The sequence below is a fragment of the Anolis sagrei genome, chromosome 4, assembly GCF_037176765.1.
Source record: "Anolis sagrei isolate rAnoSag1 chromosome 4, rAnoSag1.mat, whole genome shotgun sequence".
NCBI lineage: Eukaryota > Metazoa > Chordata > Lepidosauria > Squamata > Dactyloidae > Anolis > Anolis sagrei.
The window spans coordinates 146,176,674-146,185,184 of NC_090024.1; the positions used below are offsets into that span (position 1 = coordinate 146,176,674).

An 8,511-nucleotide genomic window follows, 5' to 3' on the forward strand; every position below is an offset into this window, starting at 1 on the left:
GTGTTAATGTAAATGCTCAGGAACATAATATGAGGATCATGCAAATACCACTATGATGCACTGTATTATCAGAGTAGTCAAGCTACACAATTGTTTGGTTTGCAGTTTCTGTTTTTGTTTTGCATACAGCAATGCCATCTGCTGGCCAGTGGAAAATACTGGTTATATGTGTTGTCAAAGGCTTTCATGGCTGGAATTATTGGGTAGCTGTGAGTTTTCTGGGCTGTGTGGCCATGTTCCAGAAGCATTCTCTCCCCACATCTATGGCAAGCATCTTCAGAGGTTGTTGTTGGAAACTAGGCATGTGGGGTTTATATATCTGTGGAATGTCCAGGGAAGGAGAAAAACACTTGTCTGCTTGAGGCAAGTGTGAATGTTGCAAATGGCCACCTTGATTAGGATTGAATGGCCTTGTAGCTTCAATGCCTGGCTTTGAAAATGGGAATTCCAGACAAGAATCAATCAGGGCCATCTAACACCACCCAACAAAGGATCCCCGGGCAGCAGTCAGCCAGGATTTGAAGCTACAAGGCAATTAAATACTAATCAAGGTAGCCAATTGCCACATTTACACTTGCCTCAAGTAAACAAGAGTTCTTTCTCTCACCCTGGACATTCCACAGATATATAAACCCCACATGCCTTGTTTCCAACAGACTTCACAACCTCTGGGGATGCCTGCCATAGATGTGGGCAAAACGTCAGGAAAGAATGCTTCTGGAGCAAGGCCATAAAGCCCAGAAAACTCACAGCAGTCCATACTGGATATACTTTATTATGTAAAACTGATGGAATACATGTCCAGCACCTTCAATCACAGAAACTTCCCATTTGAACTGCAGTTATTACAAATGAGCAGACCTCAAGGAAAGTATATCTATGTAACATATGATAGAAACAAATATAGGGTTTTTGGACTATAATTTCAAAAATCCCCTTACCAACGTGACTACTTATGCTGCCTAGCAGATGCTGGGAACAGCTGTCCAAAGCTGACTTTTCCAAGGTCTAGTTTGGATAGTATTACACTTGCCAACTACTAAAAAGGAATTATTATGGCTGAATGCTCTTCTACAGATAAATGCCTCAAAGGGCCCTTCCACATAGCCATATAACCCAGAATATCATGGCAGAAAATCCCACAATATCTGCTTTGAACTGGTTGTATGAGTCCACACTGCCATATATTCCAGTCCAAAGCAGATAATATGGGGTTTTATTCAGCTATGTGGAAGGGGCTGAAGCTTTCATGACCCAGAACACTAGATATCAGATAGAAAGATTCTAAACTTGCTGAAATCTACTTTTAGCCTTAGGTTTTATTTTATTTTTGGTGAAAGACCGTTCCACTTTTGACCTGCACCTGCACTATGAGACGATATAATCCAGACACCGTTTTAATACCATGTCTGCTCTTTGTCAGTACTACATCTGAGAAATTCATCATCTAACACTACTTGCTTTCTGACAGTGAAGGCTGCTGGAGGCAAAATGGGTCTGAAAATCATGTGTTCTTTGGCTGAAGTCAGTCAAGTGATAGGACTGCCAAGGAAATAAAACTGTTAGATGCTCATTTCCTTTCTTCTTTGTTTTTATTATTCTATTTTTTTCTTTGGAGGGTGGTGTTCAGCAAATACATCCTGTTATTAAAACTCCATCAGCTTCAAACACATGTCATTACAGACTGCAGCTGATACGTAGTTTGGGGAAAAATATTTAAAGTATAGTAAATACACATGTTATGCCTACTTTTTTAGTCACAATGTACAGTTGATCCTCTGTATCCATGAATTCTGCATCCATGGATTCAACCATCCCCATGTCTGGAAGATTTTTTATAAATCCAAAAACCAAACACTGATTTTGCCATTTTATATAAGAAACACAATATAAATATAAACATAAATATAACAACGTATATAACAGGACTTGAGTATCCAGGGATTTTGATATCCATGGGGATCCTCGAACCAACCCCAGGAGGTCTGATGTATGTTTTTTTCCTTTCGTTTCCAATTGGTATCAACATTTACACAAATAACAATTTAACTAACAATTTAACTAATTTACATTTTAAAGCTGAATATAGTTTAAAAGGAGAGTCTATAAATGTATTAACAACAGGTAGACAAAAATAAGAAACAGTGAAGTAATAACCAAAACTAACTTTTCACCACATTCCAGTCAACCTATTGGTTGCTGTATTCCTCTTCTGAAATCACTCAAAACATAGGTTTAGGTTTCCTTTAACCCAGGAGTAGAGCCAACATGGTTAAAGAGGTTTGTGTATTGGAGAAGGACCTTGCAGGGTAGGGTTTGAGTATCTACTCAGCTGTGGAATCCCACTGGGTGACTGTGGGCAAATCGTATACTCTCAGCCCCTCAACATCCCATGAGTGATTCACTTTAGGCATCAGCATGAAGGCATACAACACCAACCCCTGAAGTTACTGAATAGGGGAGACAACAAGGTTCCCATCCCTGCATATTGAGATGATTGTGTGAGTTATGGGTGTGTGCACACCAGTGGAGCATGGGTGGAAAAATGTAAAGGTGAGCCAACTCTGAGGTCAATGAGGAAGAGGGGATCATGTATGTGCACAAATATGGTCATTGGCCAACATCAATTTGGTCTTCTGACCCATCCTCACTGAAATAGTGCATCTGAAGCAGTAATACACAATTTGTTCTTTAGGCCAGTGCTGAACTGACACAACACCGGGATTGTGGCGCAGCTGGCTGAGTGTCAGCTGCATTAAGATCACTCTGACAAAAAGGTCATGAGTTTGAAGCCAGCCCGGGCTGGAGTGGGTGTCCAGCCATTGTGTAGCCCGTTGTCGACCTTTGCAACCCGAAAGACAGTTGCATCTGTCAAGTAGGAAAATAAGGTACCACTTTGTGTGGGAGGCTAAATTTAAATTTAGCTAAATTTAACTAATTTATGAGGCCATAAAGAAAAAAGACTCCGGGGAATGTGGAATGCGGAAGAACTTCATCGGTGTCGTTGATGGACGATGAAAAGCAGCAGCTCCCCTGGCGGCCAGAAAAAAAAAAAAGTTAAATAGTCTTTGTCTGTTAAATGTTGTTTGTCAAAACTGGCATTGAATGTTTGCCATATATATGTTTACTGTAATCCGCCCTGAGTCCCCTGCGGGGTGAGAAGGGCGGAATATAAGAACTGTAAATAAATAAATAAATAAACACAATCTCATTTTAATTGCAAGTACTGTATAATCAATTTAGTATCTATTTTCCTTTCTTTTACTTAGGTTTCTCAAAATAAGATTGGCAGATCATAGGTTTCATGTCAACCTTCGGGCAGGAGACAAGGCTGCAAATTCTCCAGACCCACGTGGGATAAAATGATTTATCCTGGGGCATAATGTGGTTATTTACTTGGTGTCTTCTTTCTCTCCTTCTTGTGGCTCCTTGGCTCACCAGCTGCACTGTTTTGCAATCCCCTTCTAGCTAGAAGCAGGTAGATTAGATTAAACATTCCTTATCTGTTTTTAAAAATAGGTGAGAAAAAATAATCTCCCCATCTCACTTTGATCTAAGGGAAGCACCTTTAGCTTGGTCTTAGTTTCCAAACAAGAAAATATGCTGTATATATGTGTGAGTGAGAATGGTTGGTACATAATGCATACTTAATACTGTATTATTCTGGATGCATGTTGCATGTGTTGAGGGTGTACATTTTGTGGACATCATATGCTCTCATGCCTGCTTTGCGCTGCATTATATTGTCTATTGTAGACTCCTAAATTCCTTTCACACATGCGGTTTTCAAGCTTATCTTATATTTGTGCATTTCATCCCCCCAACCCTCGCCTAAATGTAGTAGTACCGTACACTTCTGTTTGTGGAAAAATATATTTGTGTTAGACTTAGCCCAGCTCTCTGATCTATTAAAATCGTTTGGGGTTCTGATCCTGGCCTCTGGGGTATTACCTATCTCTCCCAATTTGTTGTGTGTGTATATGCATGTTTATATCCTCTGCCTGTCCTTCCTTCCTTCCTTCCTTCCTTCCTTCCTTCCTTCCTTCCTTATATCTATCTATCCATCCTTCTGTCTACCCATTCTTTCTTCCATACTTCCTTACATCTATCTTTCCTTCCATCCATCCATCCATCCACCCATCCTTCATTCCTTCAATCTATCCATCCCTCCATCCATCCTTTCTTCCATCCATCTTGCCATCCATCCTTCCTTCTTTACATCTATAATAATAATAATAATAATAATAATAATAATAATAATACTTTATTTATACCCCACCACCATCTCCCCAAAAGGGATTCGGGGCGGCTAACATGAAGCCATGCCCAAAAATAATACAGCAAAGTAAAACATAAAGCAACAGAAAAATTGTATCACAAGAAAATACATAAAGTAACAAAATTAAATAAACAGTGCAAAATAGCATTAAAAAATCAAACACAAAGGGCAGACCAAATGTACAGGATAAAATGTTAAAACATTAAAAAGGTTAAAACCCTGGATGAGATAGGAATAGAAAAAGTGTATTTGAGAGGAAGGAGCCTCTATCTATCTATCCTTCTGTCCATCCATCTTTTCTTCCTTCCTTCCTTCCTTCCTTCCTTCCTTCCATCTATCTTTCTATCCATCCATCCATCCTTCTTTGCTTCCATCTATCCATCCATATATCCACCCTTCCTTCCTTCCTTCCTTCCTTCCTCGCTTCCTTCCTTTTGGGTCTAATGCCATTTTTCAATCCTATGTCCAGGACCTTGCTGGCTGAGCTGAAGAACTGCTAAGGAATTGGCCCACATGTGAGAGGGTCAGATACACCTCCTCTCTTATGATGATGATGATACTTTATTTATACCCCGCCACCATCTCCCCAAGGGACTCGAGCAGCTTACATGAGGCCAAGCCCAACAAGACATCAAAAACAACAAGCAGTAACCCTAACCCTAACCCTTGTCCTCCTCTTCAGCCATGGCAGAAATCTGGGCTATCTCTGCCAGTTATGCCAGTCTCGAGCAAGACCTGATGTTGATAATCTCTTCATATAAACCTCCTCCTCTGTTGAAATCAAGGTCTAATTCACAAACGCCATTAGACCACAATCCTGGCAACAGTCCCTTGTCTGCGGTTTTAGTACCAAGTACATCCTTGCCAACCTGAGACAGTGAGCCAATAATAACAAAAGCAACTGATACACAGTGGTACACAGTTGGCAAAATAAGGACTTACTGTATGAAAGTATAAACAGGGGGTAAACTCTCAAGCTTAGCAGAAGAAAAATACAGCGACTGTAAAATCCATTGTTGCTACCCTGGAAATCTGAACTATCGTGATTTACCTTACTGCTGTATTTTACATTCAGTTGAAGTATGTGACTGAATTACTTCAGCAAATGATTGACAGCATTGCTCAATCCAATTGCTCCCTGAAGTGTAGTTTAAACTGCATGAAACTACTAAAAACCCTGCACTCCCTGAGCAATGCTGTATTCCTCTCTCTACAGCAGGCATAGGCAAACTTTGGCCCTCCAGGTGTTTTGGACTTCAACTCCCACCATTCCTAACCATCTGTAGGTGGTTAGGAATTGTGGGAGTTGAAGTCCAAAACATCTAGAGGGCTAAAGTTTGCCCATGCCTGCCAGAGTTCTGTATGGCTGCAATGCAATCTGCAAAACAATTGACTATGGAATAGTACAATTTATGGAACGGCTCCTGGAATATGCCTTTGGACTGCGTGGTTTTTAATATAACTGTTTTAAGATTATGTGTTTTCAATTGGGATTTTAATGTATGTTTTGTATATATGTTTTGTATATGTGAGAGCTGGACCTTAGGGAAGGCTGAGCGAAGGAAGATAGATATTTTTGAGCTGTGGTGTTGGAGGAAAGTGTTGAGAGTGCCTTGGACTGAGAGAAGATCCAACCAGTCCATCCTCCAGGAAATAAAGCCCGGCTGCTCATTGGAGGGAAGGATACTAGAGACAAAGTTGAAGTACTTTGGCCACATCATGAGGAGACAGCAAAGCCTAGAGAAGACAATTATGCTGGGGAAGGTGGAAGGCAAAAGGAAGAGGGGCCGACCAAGGGCAAGAAGGATGGATGGCATCCTTGAAGTGACTGGACTGACCTTGAAGGAGCTGGGGGTGGTGACGGCCAACAGGGAGCTCTGGCGTGGGCTGGTCCATGAGGTCACGAAGAGTCGGAGATGACTGAATGAATGAACAACAACAATATATATACACAAACACACACACACACATCTCCGTTAAAAGCAATTAAATTACATCATAAATACATATAAAAACCATAGAAGCAATAAAAAAACTAAATAAATCTATAAAACCAAATTTATTTTTATGAGCCCGGTAATACTTCCTTTTAATTGCACTTTGCCTCCAAATCAACCCCACTCAGAAGGCAAATGACAGCATCTCAAGCTAAATGTCCTTTTGCAGCCATCTGCAGCTCTCTAAGACACATAAAATAGTAATAGAAAAGGGGGGGGAAATGTCCTCAGTGCATCTACACTGCAGAATTAATGCAGTTTCATACCACTTTTACTGCCAAGGCTTAATGAATCATGGGAATTGTAGTTTGATGAAGCCTCTGCACTAAAGACCTTGCAAAACTACAATTCCCAGGATCCCACACTCCTGAGCCATGGCAGTCAAAGTGAGGTCAGACTATTAATTCTACAGTGTCGATTGGGAAAGGGGGCGTGGTGAAGACACCAACAGGCAGGACTATATTTACTTAACGAGGCATGAAAAGGACTGTTCTATGCCGGAAGTGAGCCACCGAGTCTTCTACGTGCTGTTCACGCCAATGGAAAAGCCAGAAATCCGATTCCAAGGTCTTGGAAGGCGGAGGAGGGCCTGCCTCGGAGTTGTATGGCGAACGTACAGAGAATCCAACAGGTGGCTCCGTGGCGCAATGGATAGCGCATTGGACTTCTAGAGGGTGAAGAGATTCAAAGGTTCCGGGTTCGAGTCCCGGCGGAGTCGCGGGTTGAAATTTTGTTTTTGTTTCACATACAAAAGGGAAGGGAAAAAAATTAAAGACACACACTTCCTGTTATTACTCTGGAAGCTGGGCAAATATTTGCCAAAGCTAAGAAAGCTGCTGCTTCTTGAAAGCCGAGTTCATTCTTCCCTCCCACAAAGGGGCGTCACCCAAGGAGACATAGGGATCAGGCTCACTGTTGCAAGGGTTTGGGGGCCAGGGTTCCCCACGATTTAAACTCATGTGGACAGCCTAGCACACTATATGCACCACCTATGGAACTCTCTACCCCGAAGTGTGGTGGAGGCTTTTAAACTGAGACTGGATGGCCATCTGTTGGGGGTGCTTTGAACGCAGTTTTCCTGCTTTTTGGCAGGGGGTTGGACTGGACGGCTCACTCTGTGATTCTATATGGGTCAAATCAGATAATCCACACTATCTGCTTTGAACTGGATTATATGAGTTTACACTGCCATGTAATCCAGTTCAAATCTGACAATCTGGATTTTATATTCCATATTTTATATCTCCTTCCAGGTAATGAGAGGTAAGGCATACCTGAACCACCAAGCTTGTTTCCAAAATTACTCCAAATCCATCTGAACAAACTTAACAGGAATTATTGCTTTGAATCTCTTTGTGGAGGGTATAAATCCGGCATGGGCCATCTTGGGCCCTCCAGGTGTTTTGGACTTCAACTCCCACAATTCGGAATTGTGGGAGTTGAAGTCAAAAACACCTGGAGGGCCCAAGTTTGCCCATGCCTGGTATAAATAAACACAATACTATATTGTCTAAGGCTTTCATGGCCAAAATCACTGGATTGCTGTGAGTTTTCCAGGCTGTATAGCTATGTTCTAGAAGCATTCTCTCCTGACATTTCGCCCACATCTATTGCAGAGGTTGAGAGAGGTCTGTTGGAAACTAGGCAATTGGGGTTTATATATCTGTGGAATGTCCAGCGTGGGAGAAAGAACTCTTGTCTGCTAACACCTCCCAATAAAGGATCTCCCCAGGCAGCAATCAGCCAGACTCTGAAGCTACAAGGCCATTCAAGGTGGCCAATTGCAACATTCACACTTGCCTCAGGCAGACAAGAGTTCTTTCTCCCACCCTGAACATTCCACAGACATATAAGCCCTCACTTGCCTAGTTTCTAACAGACCTCACAATTATTTATTTATTTGCCATTTTTATATACCGCCTTTCTCAGCCTAGAGGTGACTCAGGGTGGTTTACAAATGGCGAAATTCAATAACATATATGTAATTAAAACATTAACATATGGTATAAACCATATAAAAACAATACAGCCAATAAAAACAATGAAACACATGCACTCAACGTCTCATTACTAAAATCATTTTTCCAATCGCATCGTGTGATCATTCCATGGATCTAAAATAGCCTGTTACACTGCTTCTGGAAAAGCTTGCTCAAAAAGCCAGATTTTGACTCTCTTTCGAAATGTTAGGAGGGAGGGGGCTGATCCGCTGTCCCCAGTCTTCAAAGGCAGCCC

At 41.5% G+C, this 8,511-nt stretch overlaps 1 non-coding gene across 1 annotated transcript; it reads left to right on the top strand.

The window, feature by feature from the left end:
* Positions 1–6,909: 6,909 nt before the first annotated feature.
* On the top strand, positions 6,910–6,994 carry TRNAR-UCU (transfer RNA arginine (anticodon UCU)). The gene is given in 2 exon segments: positions 6,910–6,946; positions 6,959–6,994. It is a non-coding gene; the product is annotated as a tRNA-Arg (tRNA).
* Positions 6,995–8,511: the final 1,517 nt, after the last annotated feature.